Here is a 17,467-nt window from a genome sequence, read left to right on the forward strand (position 1 = left end):
AGGGTTGGAGAGGCCTACCGTCCACCGAGGTCACTGGTATAACTCTCTCCAGGTTGATCCGTAGGCGTTTTGCCAGATCTAGGTCCATGAAATTGTCCGCGGCCCCCGAGTCCACCAATGCGTTTACGTGGAGTGAGGCCTCACCATGGAGGAGGGTGACAGGAATAAGGAGACGGTTAGTAGCGACAGGGGTAGAAGAAGACCCATACTGAGCGACCCCAATACTCAGTGGGGCCCCCCGTTTCCCGATCGTAGCGGGCAGTCCAGGCGTCGGTGGTCGGGAGAGCCACAGTAGGCACAGAGGCCCTCGCGCCACCATCGTTGTCTCTCCTCGGGGGGAAGGTGGCCAAGCTGCATGGGCTCCTCCGCCAGCATGGGTACAGGAGCTGGCGTGGGTGAACGAGGGCGAGGCACCGGCGTCCTGGGTGGACGCGTGGATAACTTGGATCGAACCAGAACCCGCTGGTCGATGCGCAGCGCCAGATCAACCACCTCATCCAGGGTCTGAGGCAACTCCCTTCCCGCCAACTCATCACGGATGTAGGGTGCCAGCCCCTCCAGGAAGGCGGCCCGCAGAGCGGAGTCATTCCACTGCAGCTTGGCGGAGATGGTGCGAAACTCCGACGCATAAGCGCACACCGAGCGTTCTCGCTGGCGGAGTTTGAGAAGGCGTGTCTCTGCTCCCACTTCGCTGCTGGGGGGAACAAAGTGTTGTAGCCAAAAAGGTCAAGAGGTCATCTACAACATATATTGAGTTGAATTATGAGTCCTTAGGTTAAAAGCTTGCTGAGAAAGCTGTGTTCTGTGTACGTGAGGATTAACATGTCCAGCTTGTGTAAACCAGCTCCAGTGGACCTTGAGCCCTTAGAATCATGTCGGGATAACAGGGCTGGTCGACCTCTGGGCTGGAGGGTGCGTTGACCATATTGGGAAGTGTAAAACATCACCCCATCCTCTCTCAAAGGACTGTGGGAGTAGCAGTATAAAATAAGCCTGCATCTTCGTGGCAGGGGGGCTTTTGCAGAAAGATCCAGCCGGAGGCTCACTCAGTTCCAGGCTGGGCGCTGTCCCCAAGTGTGGTGATGTATTGATGTATTGATTGTGTAAATAAATGCCCCACGCTGAGTTTGGACAAGCTGTCTGTCTCTTGTGTTTTGATAAGGCAAAAAGAACCACATTTGGCGACCACGAAGCGGGAGTAGAGGCGTGCTCTTCGGATCAGTTCACGTTCCACGGAACTTGACTTCCGGGCCCTGATAGGTAAGAACAATTTTTGTTCAATTTTGGAGTTATTCCGTGGTTTGTGAACTGGTCTGTGAGAAATACATGCCCTGCTCATAATTTAGAAGTTATAACAGCAAGAGAAGGCATTTGTCCAGAGCAGCGGTGACAAATATTCACACGTGTGAAGTCAGCTGTGTCATTTTGATGACGGACAAATTTTAAGTGACAAAGTAAAGGTGGGACAGCGAGAATTGGAATAGATTTTTAACAGCTGATGGTTCTGAGAGGTCGACACTCTTTAATCCAGTCTGCTGACTCGGTTTGAGCAGAGACGGGGATCTTGAAGAAAAAGCGCTGAAGTTGTGAGAGATAAGCTTTGCTGTAGTTCGGCTATCCCTGGGGAGTGGTAAATTTAAGAGTTTTTTGGCAAAGCATGTAAAGAAACAGGGTCCGTGAGCTCGGGACGGCCTGTACGTTGTAGTTTGCAGCAAAATTGCTGTAGAAACAGTTTCCGGGGGCTCGGGATTCTGTAGTTCTGTAGTTCTGTAGTTCTGTAGTTCTGTAGTTCTGTAGTTGACGTGTGAGTGTGAAGGCCTGATGCGGTACCAGAAAAATAAATAAATAAGATAAGTAAGAGCTTTAAAAGTTGCAACTGAGATATGTAAACTTCACTGCAGTGCTAAATTTTAATGTTTGAAGTTACGCAAAATTCAAACTCTGAAATCCTGTTCTGATCAGTCTGAACAGAATACCAAAAGTTAATAAATAAAAGGTTTTTAAAGTAATATATATATATATGTATATATATATATATATATATATATATATATATATATATATACAAGCGTAAGAATCATTTGTGTACGGGGCAGCATGTGAGTGACCCAGATTTGGGGGGTGAAGTAGCCTGAAGATTAAAAGGAAAAAACAAGAAATACAAGGAAAGTTGTAAATGACAGCTTTATTTTAGAAATATATAGAAATATATAGAAATATATAGATATACATTTATTGAAAGTCGGACAGCTGCTAAACAGTAAAGTCGAAACAGATCTGTAGAAAATAAATATATAAACTGTTTCTGAGCGCTCTCAAAAAATTGCAATTTGGCTTGCTGTAGTGGTTGCATAGGACCTGCTTAAAAGCATAGTAAGCATTAAATTCTGAAAATAACCAGTGCAGTGTTATACAAATTTTGTGCTTAAAAAAAAATAAAATAAAAAAAAAAAAAAATAAATAAATAAATACACGAATAAAAGCTGTTAATGGAGCTCCTTCCGATTTGGTGTAAAGTAGGAAAAGTAAGTGCCAATTTGGGTCAGTTAAATTTAAATTAGGAGAAAACATAATGATAATAGTCCAGCTGGAAATAAGATACTAAGAAAAATAAGGTAAATAGACGTTTATATATATATAAAGAGAATAAATAAGTGACGGGCTGACTTACTTTTGTTTGAAAGACTGTGACAAACAGAAAAAATGTTGTTTGTGCTGTTGTGAATGTGAGTGTTTTTTTTTTTGCATGTGAAGTGAATGCTGCTGTGGCTGGATATTCTGTTGAATGACGCAGTGTTTAATAGAGACAGCTGATGGGAAAAAACATGGTGTGGCCCGGGCTTTCCCCGACTGAAAAACAATAGAAAAATAATTTATAGTTAGTGCGATGACAAGAAAATCGTTTAAAATATAAAAGTTGCATGGTTGTGGTCATACAAAGGAGGTATTTTATCTGCTTTGAGCCGTGAGGGCTGAAACTGGACTTTGGACTCTCTATCATTTACCTATGTTTGCTTTTCTGTAAATGGAGTCTGTCACTCTCTCTCTTTTCTCCTGCCTGCATACACACACATGGTGAGACCAAGGCTGGCTTGCTTTTCTGTGAAGTGTAACATGCAGTTTTAAGCAATTTGTGACTTTAGAAAAGATAACTTCTGGTGTTTTGGGCATACCTTCTTAGTCCATGGATGGCCTCCGTGTGAGGGTCTTTTCTCCTGGACGGTCGAGAGCGGAATGAGGCTGAAGGTTCAACCTGAGGGCCTGACTCCGCCCACTTTTACACACAAGAATCCTGTAGTCTAAAAATAGCACAGGGTGCTGCAGAACAGCAGCTCTGAAGTTCTCAGGATCGTCTTTATGAAAACCATAAAATTAAATAATAATCAGTCAGGAAAATAAAATATTTGTGCCAGATTGTTTAGTTACACCCACTTATAATTATTTTGCATAGGTGTTGTAAAACTATTCCTGTAAATCTTGCTATAGAAATAAAATCCAATAATTGTCTTGCTTGAACTTTAAGAATCATTAACATTAGTGGCTGGATTTTGAGACGCTGAATAATGAGAAAGAGATAAACTATTATTTCCTGTAACCTGGCTAGAACCTGTACCAGGCTGTTTTGAATTAAAAACTGGTAGTTATTTTCCCAAAATAAGATAGATAAATAAAAGATGAAAGGAGGGATCTTGCATTTTGAGTTAGACTGTGCCTAATGATTAAAACCTGTTTGGAACAGCTTTTAAGGACAATTGTGTATAGAAAGTAGTCTAGATTTACCTTTGAGTCAGTAAAGTCGACTAATTATTAATTCAATTCAATTCAAGTTTATTTATATAGTGCCAAATTACGACAAGAGTTGTCTCAAGGCACTTCACAAAATAAACATTCCAATTCACAGTTCATTAAGCCAATCAGAAATAATGTTTCCTATATAAGAAACCCAGCAAATTGCATCAAGTCACTGACTAGTGTCAGTGACTATACAGCAATCCTCATACTAAGCAAGCATGCAGCGACAGTGGAGAGAAAAACTCCCTTTTAACAGGAAGAAACCTCCAGAGGATCCTGGCTCAGTATAAGCAGCCATCCTCCACGACTCACTGGGGATCGAGAAGACAGAGCAGACACACACACACACACACACACACACACACACACACACACACACACACACACACACACACACACACACACACACACACACATACACACACACACACAGACAGACAAGTAATGTGTCTATAGTTATATTGTGATGTCTTAGTAAATATTGTATTTGGTGAAAGATAAACTTTATTGTATTTATTCTAGTGGATCTATAATTAAACGGATAAACTAGTATTAGCACATCAAAGGTCAATGAAAACAAAAAGTTATTATCAGGAGAGAGAGAATGTTTAAGTGGTTAGCAGCAGTGTGCTAGCCGATGGCCCCCTCCATGAGGCCACCACAGCTCAGCAGAACGTCATTGTAGCTTCTTCTGGGGAGAAAAACACTTACAGAGAAAATAAAGTTAACAGCTAAAATTGCACAAAATAGTACAGTTAAAGAGCAGATTGTAGAATAAAGCAGCAGAGTGTGAAAAGTGGTCAGTGTGTCCTCCAGCAGTCCAAGCCTATAGCAGCATAACTACAGAGATAACTGGATAATTAGAAGCCATCGTGGATTTGTTAAAGAGAAAGTTCTGTCATTTCAACCCAATCAACATATTTAAGGAAGACGTTTGCTATGCACTGTAGCGGCAGGAATTTTACTGGGTTGGCCCGTCACAGACGGAAACCAGCTGCAAATGAAAGTCTCCTGGATCTGGCTCTACACAAACGGAGCAGAAAGTCCCCACCACAAGCTGAATTATAACACCGAAATGGGGCAGCACTACGAGATGAACACTGTGGGACAGGCGCTTGTTTGCCCGGCTGCAAGATGGGACGGAGACAAAGGGGAGGAGCACGTGTGCCAACATGTGAACTTTAATCAATGACTGGGGTCATACTGAACTTACAAACAGATGCTCAAAGAGACTGTTTCCCCATAGGGTCCACCCAGTGGAAGTGTGTTTGCTGCAGTTAGGTAATGGAAAGGCTTTTTGGCAACAATCAGTTGATTTGGTGAAATGTCAGAACTGTGAAAAAATTTACTAAACTACTGCAGAACATAGTTAACTGAGAAAGTTAGCCTTAAAAAATAGGATTGGTAACCTGGTCCAACTCACCATTGGATGTCAATATAATCTTTATTGTAAGTATGATTTAAGATTTGGAAAACCGCAAGTGTCAAGTTGTTCTATAGCCTATCCTAGCTTTTTATCATAGCTTATATGATTAACAAAATTTAAATGAAATAGGGGTAAAGTAAATAACTCGGTGCACAACAATTTCTCGGTATTCATCAGGTTTCTTAGTTGACTGAATGACTTTTCTTATTTCTACAGGTCTTAGGGTACTCAGCTGCAGCGGACAGGAGAACAACAGTGTTGTTTCAGCTCCTTTGAGTTTCCCAACAGATCTAGCCAAACCTGATCCTATATTTTTCTATGAGCTGTAAGTTCTAATGTAGAAAATAATGTTACAAAATATTGAATAATTGTACCTCTCATTCGATAAAAATTATATTCACATTTTTCATCTTGTGAAATCTTTAACATAACATTTTTAATTGGCCTTTTGCGGGAGTGACGTTGCGAGAACATTTGGATTTGGCTACAACCGAAATTGGCCAAAACTGAAATTTTGGTTTGACTTAAATTAGATGTCACTGAAGGTAAACAAAGCTATATTCGTGCTGCATGGGAATTGGAGGAAAATAGATGTGGATGTGTCGGCGAGAAGAAAGCAAAAATAAAAAATAAATATCAAACAATATCACAGTAAAAAGAGTGTAGGGAAAATTATTAAAAGAAATTAAACTGGGAGAAATAATCCTTTTTTTTTTAGGGATTAATGCATGGCCATGAGCTCTGCTGGAAACACCCATAAAATCGGAAACACCCATAAAATCGCTTTACATTCATCAGGTACATTACAAAAGAGCCTCAACAATGGTTAGTCATGCTGGATAATGAGAACATAACAATAATCTGTCTCCCTAGTTTGGTTGGGTAAAAGGGAAAAAGGTGTTTAGATGTCTGATGTTTTATAGGAACCAGTGTATCACAAGAGGTAGGATGACAATTGGCTAAAGGAAAAAGTCTTTAAGTTTATCATCACAGGATGGCATGGTAAATAAAGAAATAAATAAATACACAAATAACTAAATAAATAAACAAATAAATAAATAAAAATAAGAGAGAAAAGGGAAAATGTATTAAAGGAAACATAATAGTAATAAAACGTTAAATTGTTCTGAATCTGTCGTGGAATCAGTGCCATTAGAAAAAGGAGTAGGTAAAAAGAGGATAGGGGAGTATCTCTTAGCACAAATCACGTTATTGATTTAGCAATGCAGCTTAATTTCAGATGCTTTAAGGATGATGCTAATTTGTGTTATAGATGGAGAAGTAGAACAGAAACACACATCTAAACGAGTAGATAAGGGAAATTACTGACAATACTAGGGTTTTAGGATGTTTGGCTTTAAGTAATTCGTGGTTTGACCAGCAAATATATACAAACAAACCTGTAACTGCAGTTTCGTTATTTATGAATTAACCTTAAGTAGTGAATTAATTCTTAGGATTTCTTGTGCTAGTGAGGTTCTTAAAGGAAAAAGGTAAGAAAATAAGAAAGAAGGTTCATAATTGGGGTGAATAGTAAGGGACATTGGAAAACCTGAAACTATTTTGTTGAATTGATAGTAAAGTGGTTGTCCTAATTTTTAATTGGAGAGATCACATCGCAACATGAGTTCAGAACAGTAGTTATGGGAAGTTTTGTTGGATTAATTTGATCACACGCTTTAGGTCTTATTTTTTCTTTCCACTGGTTTAGTGTTCGGTTCATTTAAACCAAGCGGAGACACAGACTTGAGAGAATAAGTAGTTTAGTTGTGCGTGTCCCGCTCTTGCAGTTTTGAGCATTTTCCAGAAATAATCTAGATGTTTAAGAAGTGGAAGGAAGCTCTCGATGTAATTACTAACATGCATGAGGAAAAAATATAAAAGTTGCACTTAAATGAGGAATTTCACACTTTCGCTTCAGTCTGACATTTGCTTGGTGTGTGAGGGCACAGAGACGTGTATGGACCGTGTGTTTGACTGTGTTTGTTTTGTTTGTTTGTTCTTTTATTTATATGGGCGTGGCCGAGCCTTGAGAAACATCAACAAAGCCATTGGACTATTCTGAGTAAATTAACCAATTCAAATTCAAATTCAGGATCCTGAAACAATTCGGTTATAATCTCTAATTGGTGAAGAATTCATTGTACAAGGCATCATCTCCAGGTTTACTGGAACTGTTTTAAAACCCATGCATGGTTGTATATTTTAGTTAAATCATTTATACTCATTGAATTATTGTTTTTGCTTTATGTTTTAATCTCTTTGCAATTTTTCTCTGTGACACAGGTGAAGATGCTGGTGGCGAAGCGGATCCCACTTATTTCTTCCTCCCACACACATTCTTACTCTCTCTCTCTCTCTCTGTGTATGTGCATGTATATGTGTTTGTGTGTCCATGTGTGTCCGTGTCGTGATGTCACTGTACCTTTAATTGCGCTTGCTGTTTGTAACTGTATGTGTCTGATGTTGTAGGTATCAGAGGCTAGGGTCAGTAAGAGTTAGGACATTTTTGTGCATAACCTTTAATCCCTAGGCGATCGGTTCGGGAGACGTCTGGTCCGGCCGGAGTGCGAGTCTTCCTGGTGTTGCAAGGTGACCAAGGGAGAGGATGGAAAAAGATGAAGATTGGACTCTCATGAACTCACGTCGATACCTGAGATGAGGACTAACGGATAGTGTTGCTTCTCACCTTGCTGGGACAAGATTGACTAACATAAGAAGTTTGCTGAGTTTTATGACGGTTCTTGTCTTGAATGCTGCAAGGAACCATCCCTGATAAATTACAATGGGGTTTCTGCTGGAGGAGGTGAAGAGGATAACCAATGGACGAGCATAACAAGAGGAAAAGATATCACCACAATGTATCATCGTTTTATAGGCCATCTGACGACCGCGACACCAATAGAGGAATTGTTCACAATGGAAGATGAGTAAAATGCAACTACTCTACACCCTAGACAGGTTTCCATACCTGCATTCACACTATTACAGTCACACCTGCAGATGACAGGACTTTACTAGCATAATAACCACACGATGACTGTGTCACTTAGCTGATGTTTGCTTACTTTTGTTCCAGTTTTACGACTTTGAATTAGTTCCTGAGTAGTACTGGTATTGTTTTAATGGTCCGAGGGGAGGTTACTGCGAATGGGGTCATAGTTTTAAGGTGTACATAAAGCTTTTGCGTGGGCCAGAAGGGCCAGGTAGATCTGAGATTATAAAGAGATAAATCCTAACACAATATAGCATGTGTGTGTTCCAGGTAAACTACCAATAATGAGCCCAGAACTGACATGTTTCTGGTTAGTGCTTAGAGCACGTTAATGACAACGTTATAGATCATAATGCTACAGATTAATTCCTCTTATGCAGAGGATTCAGAATTACAGATGATAGGAGACTCAACGTGTGAGTTTACCGTATAATCTTAGGTTTCACATCATTTTTGTTCCCGTTTGTGTCAAAGTTCTTTAACTTAATGTGATAACGTAACCATGACTGTTACTACTCCATTTCAGGTGCAACAGATCTTCTGGTGGGTGCTGGATGTCATGTTTTGACTAGTGTTTTCTTATTGTGATGGATTAGCATGTGTTCATTTTTGAGGGTGTGTGGATGTTGCATGACGGGTTTTGAATGTGGTTTCGAAGGTTGAGGAACAGAATAGGTGGTTCTGGTTGGGTTTAGATCGGATTTGCTGAATGATTTTTAATTTGGTCTTAAGGACTTATTTCTGGTCGTTTTACCGAGCGGCCATTTACATTACTCCTGGTTATCAAGACAATCATGTGAGTTTTGCTTTTACCGTTAACCCATAAATGCTTGAGTAAATCATTGCATGCCTTACTACAGAATTAGCTCTTTAATTTAGGATAAGTGGGTAGGTTAGAAAGGGGGTGTGAATGTGGGGATGGATGCTTTGTCTATGGGTCTAAAAATTTAGGGAGTTTTTGTGGTAATAGGTTTATAGGCAATTGGCGTGCTAATTCAAGTTTTTCTTGTTGACATGTTGCGTTTTGCTCGCCGTGGGGAGGATGAAGTCGGCACCACCACGCTGCACGCAGATGGACAAAGGGAGGACTGAGCCAAGAACTTATGCCTTTGCTTTGCTGACAAATAAAGGACACTTGTCCACATAAAGCCCTCCTCAAGCAGAAGACCTCCAACGACGACATGGATGTTGAACTTGTATTTTCCGTTCTATTCTTTTTGAATGAAATCTTCAACCCGATTTATTACTGTTTCATTATGTCTTCGCTAAAGCTAATTGTTCATTATTCATCATATTTGTCACCAGTTTCTTTTCATGTGCCTTTGTTGTTTTGTGTGTTCTTTCTTTTGACCACTGATGAGGATATTTGTCACCTGATGTCCTCAAGCTAGTCCTCGCATGCCCGCTCTGTGCCGTGGCGTTCGTCCCCTTTTGGGTCGGGGAGGACATGGAGGAATTTTCCCTGTTAAAGTACAGCGGACAGGTTTTTGCCTCCATACGGAGTGCGCATGCAATACATTCGTGAAGTAATGAGTTCAGTTAATGCTAAAATCATGTTTCATGTATTGTTTCACAGTTTTTCATTGTCTCAGCTGTAAACTCATCGGTTGTTTTTCAGTTACTTAATCATTGTTCATTGCATATACAAGTTGAAGTTGCTGTGTTATTCTGGAACATCATCTCGTGTTTTGGTATGGGTACTTTATGCATTTTTGATTCAAGGTCATATGTTATACCTTTTTGTTTCCATTTTTTGTCATTTTGTTACATTATCTTTATTTGCTGCTCATTTCTTCTGTTACTTAGTTAAGCATTCATTTATTGATATACCCTACATCGCTGGTTCGTTTACGATGGTAATGTGTGGCGCACAAGTCCGCCAAAGGGAGGACTGTTGTAGCCAAAAAGGTCAAGAGGTCATCTACAACATATATTGAGTTGAATTATGAGTCCTTAGGTTAAAAGCTTGCTGAGAAAGCTGTGTTCTGTGTACGTGAGGATTAACATGTCCAGCTTGTGTAAACCAGCTCCAGTGGACCTTGAGCCCTTAGAATCATGTCGGGATAACAGGGCTGGTCGACCTCTGGGCTGGAGGGTGCGTTGACCATATTGGGAAGTGTAAAACATCACCCCATCCTCTCTCAAAGGACTGTGGGAGTAGCAGTATAAAATAAGCCTGCATCTTCGTGGCAGGGGGGCTTTTGCAGAAAGATCCAGCCGGAGGCTCACTCAGTTCCAGGCTGGGCGCTGTCCCCAAGTGTGGTGATGTATTGATGTATTGATTGTGTAAATAAATGCCCCACGCTGAGTTTGGACAAGCTGTCTGTCTCTTGTGTTTTGATAAGGCAAAAAGAACCACAAAAGGTCTTCCGGAGAGCGGACACAAATGCAGCATAGTCGTTGCAGGCAGGGGATTTGGAATTGTAAAGCACAGCAGCCCACTCCGCGGCGCGTCCGGAGAGCAGGGAGGTGAGATGCGCCACTCGGGAGCGCGCAGATGGGTAGCGTCCAGGTTGGCACTCGAACTGCATGTCCAGCGTGGCGAGCAGACCATCGGGGCTCCCCGTCTCCCCGTTCCACCTCTCCGGCAGGCTGAAGTGGGGCTCCTCCCTAGGAGCAGAGCGGGTTGGCTGCTGGAGTGCAGCGATCTGTTGCTGCTGATCGTTTGCCTGTTGTTGGAGAGCCGTGAGAGCCGTGGATAGACGCAGGGTGTGGTCGGACAAGGAGTTCACCTTGGTGTTGAGCTGATCTACCATGGAACGCAGCTGCACGTTCTCGTGGCGGAGACGATCGATCTCCTTCAAATCTACTCGGATCTCAGTCATCCTGTCAGGTTGATCAGACTGGATGAAGGAGACGAACAAGGTGAGACGTTTAACAGTTTTATTATTTCTCTGGTCGTATCTCTGTGAGGAAGAAACGATGACTGAGATGAGAAGCCGGTCACGGCGTCTTCCATATATAGCCTTGCTTGGCTGTGACGTGGAGGGAATCCCCACGAGGAGCACGCTGGGAGCTCCCCACGAGGGGCATGTCGGGAGTTGTGGTCCGAAGGTCAGCCAGGAGATACCTGAGTCCTGACACTTATAACTTGGCTTCTGAATGTCCTAGAGAGATCAGGTTTGTTTTAGTGTACTCCAATCAACAGCCCCTACAACCACAAAAAGGAATGGAGTCATTAGCACTTATGGTTTTTAAATGGCACGCAGAATTATGTTGCACGAAGCACAATTTCACATCATTCTGGGTCCATTTGTGTGAAAACAAGGTCCAATCAGGCTGAAACGTTACAGGAAGGTAGAATCTATTGCGTTGTAAGTGATCTGAACATTTCTTGATGATAGCACTTTCCTAAGGGGGTCAAACCATGTCCCAAAGGTCACCGGATCTGGTGTCAATTTAAAGAAGTAGTCCAGTTACACATTTGTGGGCTTATAACTTGGCTTCTGAATGTCCTAGAGAGATAAGGTTTGTTTTAGTGTACCCCATTCAACAGCCCCTACAACCACAAAAAGGAATGGAGTCATTAGCACTTATGGTTTTTAAATGGCACCCAGAATTATGTTGCACGAAGCACAATTTCACATCATTCTGGGTTCATTTGTGTGAAAACAAGGTCAATCAGGCTGAAACGTTACAGGAAGGTAGAATCTATTGAGTTGTAAGTGACCTGAACGTTTCATGATGATAGCACTTTCCTAAGGGGGTCAAACCATGTCCCAAAGGTCACCAGATCTGGTGTCAATTTAAAGAAGTAGTCCAGTTACACCTTTGTGGGCTTATAACTTGGCTTCTGAATATCCTAGAGAGGTCAGGTTTGTTTTAGAGTACTCCAATTAACAGCCCCCATTACCACAAAAAGGAATGGAGTCATTAGCACTTATGGTTTTTAAATGGCACCAAGAATTATGTTGCACGAAGCACAATTTCACATCATTCTGGGTTCATTTGTGTGAAAACAAGGTCCAATCAGGCCGAAACATTACAAGAAGGTAGAATCTATTGAGTTGTAAGTTATCTGAACGTTTCATGATGATCGCACATTCCTATAGGGGGTCAAACCATGTCCCAAAGGTCACCGGGCCTGGTGTCACTTTAAAGAAGTAGTCAAGTTACACCTTTGTGGGATTCTAATTTGGCTTCTGAATGTCCTAGAGAGATCAGGTTTGTTTTAATGTACTCCAATCAACAGCCCCTACAACCACAAAAAGGAATGGAGTCATTAGCACTTATGGTTTGTAAATGGCACCCAGGATTATGATGCACGAATCACAATTTCACATCATTCTGGGTCCATTTGTGTGAAAACAAGGTCCAATCAGGCTGAAATATTACAAGAAGGTAGAATCTATTGAGTTGTAAGTGATCTGAACGTTTCATGATGATTGAACCTTCCTATAGGGGGTCAAACCATGTCCCAAAGGTCACCAGGCCTGGTGTCACTTTAAAGAAGTAGTCCAGTTACACCTTTGTGGGCTTATAACTTGGCTTCTGAATGTCCTAGAGAGATCAGGTTTGTTTTAGTGTACTCCAATCAACAGCCCCTACAACCACAAAAAGGAATGGAGTCATTAGCACTTATGGTTTTTAAATGGCACGCAGAATTATGTTGCACGAAGCACAATTTCACATCATTCTGGGTCCATTTGTGTGAAAACAAGGTCCAATCAGGCTGAAACGTTACAGGAAGGTAGAATCTATTGCGTTGTAAGTGATCTGAACATTTCTTGATGATAGCACTTTCCTAAGGGGGTCAAACCATGTCCCAAAGGTCACCGGATCTGGTGTCAATTTAAAGAAGTAGTCCAGTTACACATTTGTGGGCTTATAACTTGGCTTCTGAATGTCCTAGAGAGATAAGGTTTGTTTTAGTGTACCCCAATCAACAGCCCCTACAACCACAAAAAGGAATGGAGTCATTAGCACTTATGGTTTTTAAATGGCACCCAGAATTATGTTGCACGAAGCACAATTTCACATCATTCTGGGTTCATTTGTGTGAAAACAAGGTCCAATCAGGCTGAAACGTTACAGGAAGGTAGAATCTATTGAGTTGTAAGTGACCTGAACGTTTCATGATGATAGCACTTTCCTAAGGGGGTCAAACCATGTCCCAAAGGTCACCAGATCTGGTGTCAATTTAAAGAAGTAGTCCAGTTACACCTTTGTGGGCTTATAACTTGGCTTCTGAATATCCTAGAGAGGTCAGGTTTGTTTTAGAGTACTCCAATTAACAGCCCCCATTACCACAAAAAGGAATGGAGTCATTAGCACTTATGGTTTTTAAATGGCACCCAGAATTATGTTGCACGAAGCACAATTTCACATCATTCTGGGTTCATTTGTGTGAAAACAAGGTCCAATCAGGCCGAAACATTACAAGAAGGTAGAATCTATTGAGTTGTAAGTTATCTGAACGTTTCATGATGATCGCACATTCCTATAGGGGGTCAAACCATGTCCCAAAGGTCACCGGGCCTGGTGTCACTTTAAAGAAGTAGTCAAGTTACACCTTTGTGGGATTCTAATTTGGCTTCTGAATGTCCTAGAGAGATCAGGTTTGTTTTAATGTACTCCAATCAACAGCCCCTACAACCACAAAAAGGAATGGAGTCATTAGCACTTATGGTTTGTAAATGGCACCCAGGATTATGATGCACGAATCACAATTTCACATCATTCTGGGTCCATTTGTGTGAAAACAAGGTCCAATCAGGCTGAAATATTACAAGAAGGTAGAATCTATTGAGTTGTAAGTGATCTGAACGTTTCATGATGATTGAACATTCCTATAGGGGGTCAAACCATGTCCCAAAGGTCACCAGGCCTGGTGTCACTTTAAAGAAGTAGTCCAGTTACACCTTTGTGGGCTTATAACTTGGCTTCTGAATGTCCTAGAGAGATCAGGTTTGTTTTAGTGTACTCCAATCAACAGCCCCTACAACCACAAAACGGAATGGAGTCATTAGCACTTATGGTTTGTAAATGGCACCCAGAATTATGTTGCAAGAAGCACAATTTCACATCATTCTGGGTCCATTTGTGTGAAAACAAGGTCCAATCAGGCTGAACCGTTACAAGAAGGTAGAATCTATTGAGTTGTAAGTGATCTGAACGTTTCATGATGATAGCAATTTCCTAAGGGGGTCAAACCATGTCCCAAAGGTCACCAGATCTGGTGTCAATTTACAGAAGTAGCCCAGTTACACATTTGTGGGTTTATAACTTGGCTTCTGAATGTCCTAGAGAGATCAGGTTTGTTTTAGTGTACTCCAATCAACAGACCCTACAACCACAAAAAGGAATGGAGTCATTAGCACTTATGGTTTTTAAATGGCACGCAGAATTATGTTGCACGAAGCACAATTTCACATCATTCTGGGTTCATTTGTGTGAAAACAAGGTCCAATCAGGCAGAAACGTTACAGGAAGGTAGAATCTATTGAGTTGTAAGTGATCTGAATGTTTCATGATGATCGCAAATTCCTATAGGGGGTCAAACCATGTCCCAAAGGTCACCGGGCGTGGTGTCACTTTAAAGAAGTAGTCCAGTTACACCTTTGTGGGCTTATAACTTGGCTTCTGAATGTCCTAGAGAGATCAGGTTTGTTTTAGTGTCCTCCAATCAACAGCCCCTACAACCACAAAAAGGAATGGAGTCATTAGCACTTATGGTTTTTAAATGGCACCCAGAATTATGTTGCACAAAGCACAATTTCACATCATTCTGGGTTCATTTGTGTGAAAACAAGGTCCAATCAGGCTGAAACGTTACAAGAAGGTAGAATCTATTGAGTTGTAAGTGATCTGAACGTTTCATGATGATAGCACTTTCCTAAGGGTGTCAAACCATGTCCCAAAGGTCACCGGATCTGGTGTCAATTTAAAGAAGTAGTCCAGTTACACCTTTGTGGGCTTATAACTTGGCTTCTGAATGTCCTAGAGAGATCAGGTTTGTTTTAGTGTACTCCAATCAAAAGCCCCTACAACCACAAAAAGGAATGGAGTCATTAGCACTTATGGTTTTTAAATGGCACCCAGAATGATGTTGCACGAAGCACAATTTCACATCATTCTGGGTTCATTTGTGTGAAAACAAGGTCCAATCAGGGAGAAACGTTACAGGAAGGTAGAATCTATTGAGTTGTAAGTGATCTGAACGTTTAATGATGATAGCACTTTCCTAAGGGGGTCAAACCATGTCCCACAGGTCACCGGATCTGGTGTCAATTTAAAGAAGTAGTCCAGTTACACCTTTGTGGGCTTATAACTTGGCTTCTGAATATCCTAGAGAGGTCAGGTTTGTTTTAGAGTACTCCAATTAACAGCCCCTACAACCACAAAAAGGAATGGAGCCATTAGCACTTATGGTTTTTAAATGGCACCCAGAATTATGTTGCACGAAGCACAATTTCACATCATTCTGGGTCCATTTGTGTGAAAACAAGGTCCAATCAGGCTGAAACGTTACAAGAAGGTAGAATCTATTGAGTTGTAAGTGATCTGAACGTTTCATGATGATCGCACATTCCTTTAGGGGGTAAAACCATGTCCCAAAGGTCACCAGGCCTGGTGTCACTTTAAAGAAGTAGTCCAGTTACACATTTGTGGGCTTATAACTTGGCTTCTGAATGTCCTAGAGAGATCAGGTTTGTTTAAGTGTACTCCAATCAACAGCCCCTACAACCACAAAAAGGAATGGAGTCATTAGCATTTATGGTTTGTAAATGGCACCCAGAATTATGTTGCACGAAGAACAATTTCACATCATTCTGGGTCCATTTGTGTGAAAACAAGGTCCAATCAGGCTAAAACGTTACAAGAAGGTAGAATCTATTGAGTTGTAAGTGATCAGAATGTTTCATGATGATCGCACATTCCTATAAGGGGTCAAACCATGTCCCAAAGGTCACCGGATCTGGTGTCAATTTAAAGAAGTAGTCCAGTTACACATTTGTGGGCTTATAACTTGGCTTCTGCATGTCCTAGAGAGATCAGGTTTCGTTTAGTGTACTCCAATCAACAGCCCCTACAACCACAAAAAGGAATGGAGTCATTAGCACTTATGGTTTTTAAATGGCACCCAGAATTATGTTGCACGAAGCACAATTTCACATCATTCTGGGTTCATTTGTGTGAAAACAAGGTCCAATCAGGCTGAAACGTTACAAGAAGGTAGAATCTATTGAGTTGTAAGTGATCTGAACGTTTCATGATGATAGCACTTTCCTAAGGGGGTCAAACCATGTCCCAAAGGTCACCGGATCTGGTGTCAATTTAAAGAAGTAGTCCAGTTACACCTTTGTGGGCTTATAACTTGGCTTCTGAATGTCCTAGAGAGATCAGGTTTGTTTTAGTGTACTCCAATCAACAGCCCCTGCAACCACAAAAAGGAATGGAGTCATTAGCACTTATGGTTTGTAAATGGCACCCAGAATTATGTTGCACGAAGCACAATTTCACATCATTCTGGGTTCATTTGTGTGAAAACAAGGTCCAATCAGGCAGAAACGTTACAGGAAGGTAGAATCTATTGAGTTGTAAGTGATCTGAACGTTTCATGATGATAGCACTTTCCTAAGGGGGTCAAACCATGTCCCACAGGTCACCGGATCTGGTGTCAATTTAAAGAAGTAGTCCAGTTACACCTTTGTGGGCTTATAACTTGGCTTCTGAATATCCTAGAGAGGTCAGGTTTGTTTTAGAGTACTCCAATTAACAGCCCCCATTACCACAAAAAGGAATGGAGTCATTAGCACTTATGGTTTTTAAATGGCACCCAGAATTATGTTGCACGAAGCACAATTTCACATCATTCTGGGTTCATTTGTGTGAAAACAAGGTCCAATCAGGCCGAAACGTTACAAGAAGGTAGAATCTATTGAGTTGTAAGTTATCTGAACGTTTCATGATGATCGCACATTCCTATAGGGGGTCAAACCATGTCCCAAAGGTCACCGGGCCTGGTGTCACTTTAAAGAAGTAGTCAAGTTACACCTTTGTGGGATTCTAATTTGGCTTCTGAATGTCCTAGAGAGATCAGGTTTGTTTTAATGTACTCCAATCAACAGCCCCTACAACCACAAAAAGGAATGGAGTCATTAGCACTTATGGTTTGTAAATGGCACCCAGGATTATGATGCACGAAGCACAATTTCACATCATTCTGGGTCCATTTGTGTGAAAACAAGGTCCAATCAGGCTGAAATATTACAAGAAGGTAGAATCTATTGAGTTGTAAGTGATCTGAACGT

At 41.3% G+C, this 17,467-nt stretch overlaps 2 long non-coding RNA genes across 2 annotated transcripts; one reads left to right on the plus strand and one right to left on the minus strand.

Moving 5' to 3' along the window:
• Nucleotides 1–2,070: 2,070 nt before the first annotated feature.
• LOC139070502 (uncharacterized) lies at nt 2,071–3,273 on the minus strand. The gene is made up of 3 exons (XR_011520997.1): nt 3,174–3,273; nt 3,006–3,100; nt 2,071–2,850 (listed from the first exon to the last, which is right to left on the minus strand). It is a non-coding gene; the product is annotated as an uncharacterized lncRNA (long non-coding RNA).
• Nucleotides 3,274–4,173: 900 nt separating this feature from the next.
• On the plus strand, nt 4,174–10,521 carry LOC129156334 (uncharacterized). Its single transcript, XR_011520998.1, has 2 exons — nt 4,174–5,543; nt 7,505–10,521. It is a non-coding gene; the product is annotated as an uncharacterized lncRNA (long non-coding RNA).
• The last annotated feature ends 6,946 nt before the right edge of the window (nt 10,522–17,467 follow it).

Source organism: Nothobranchius furzeri, chromosome 6 (assembly GCF_043380555.1).
Source record: "Nothobranchius furzeri strain GRZ-AD chromosome 6, NfurGRZ-RIMD1, whole genome shotgun sequence".
In the NCBI taxonomy this organism is placed as follows: Eukaryota; Metazoa; Chordata; class Actinopteri; order Cyprinodontiformes; family Nothobranchiidae; genus Nothobranchius; species Nothobranchius furzeri.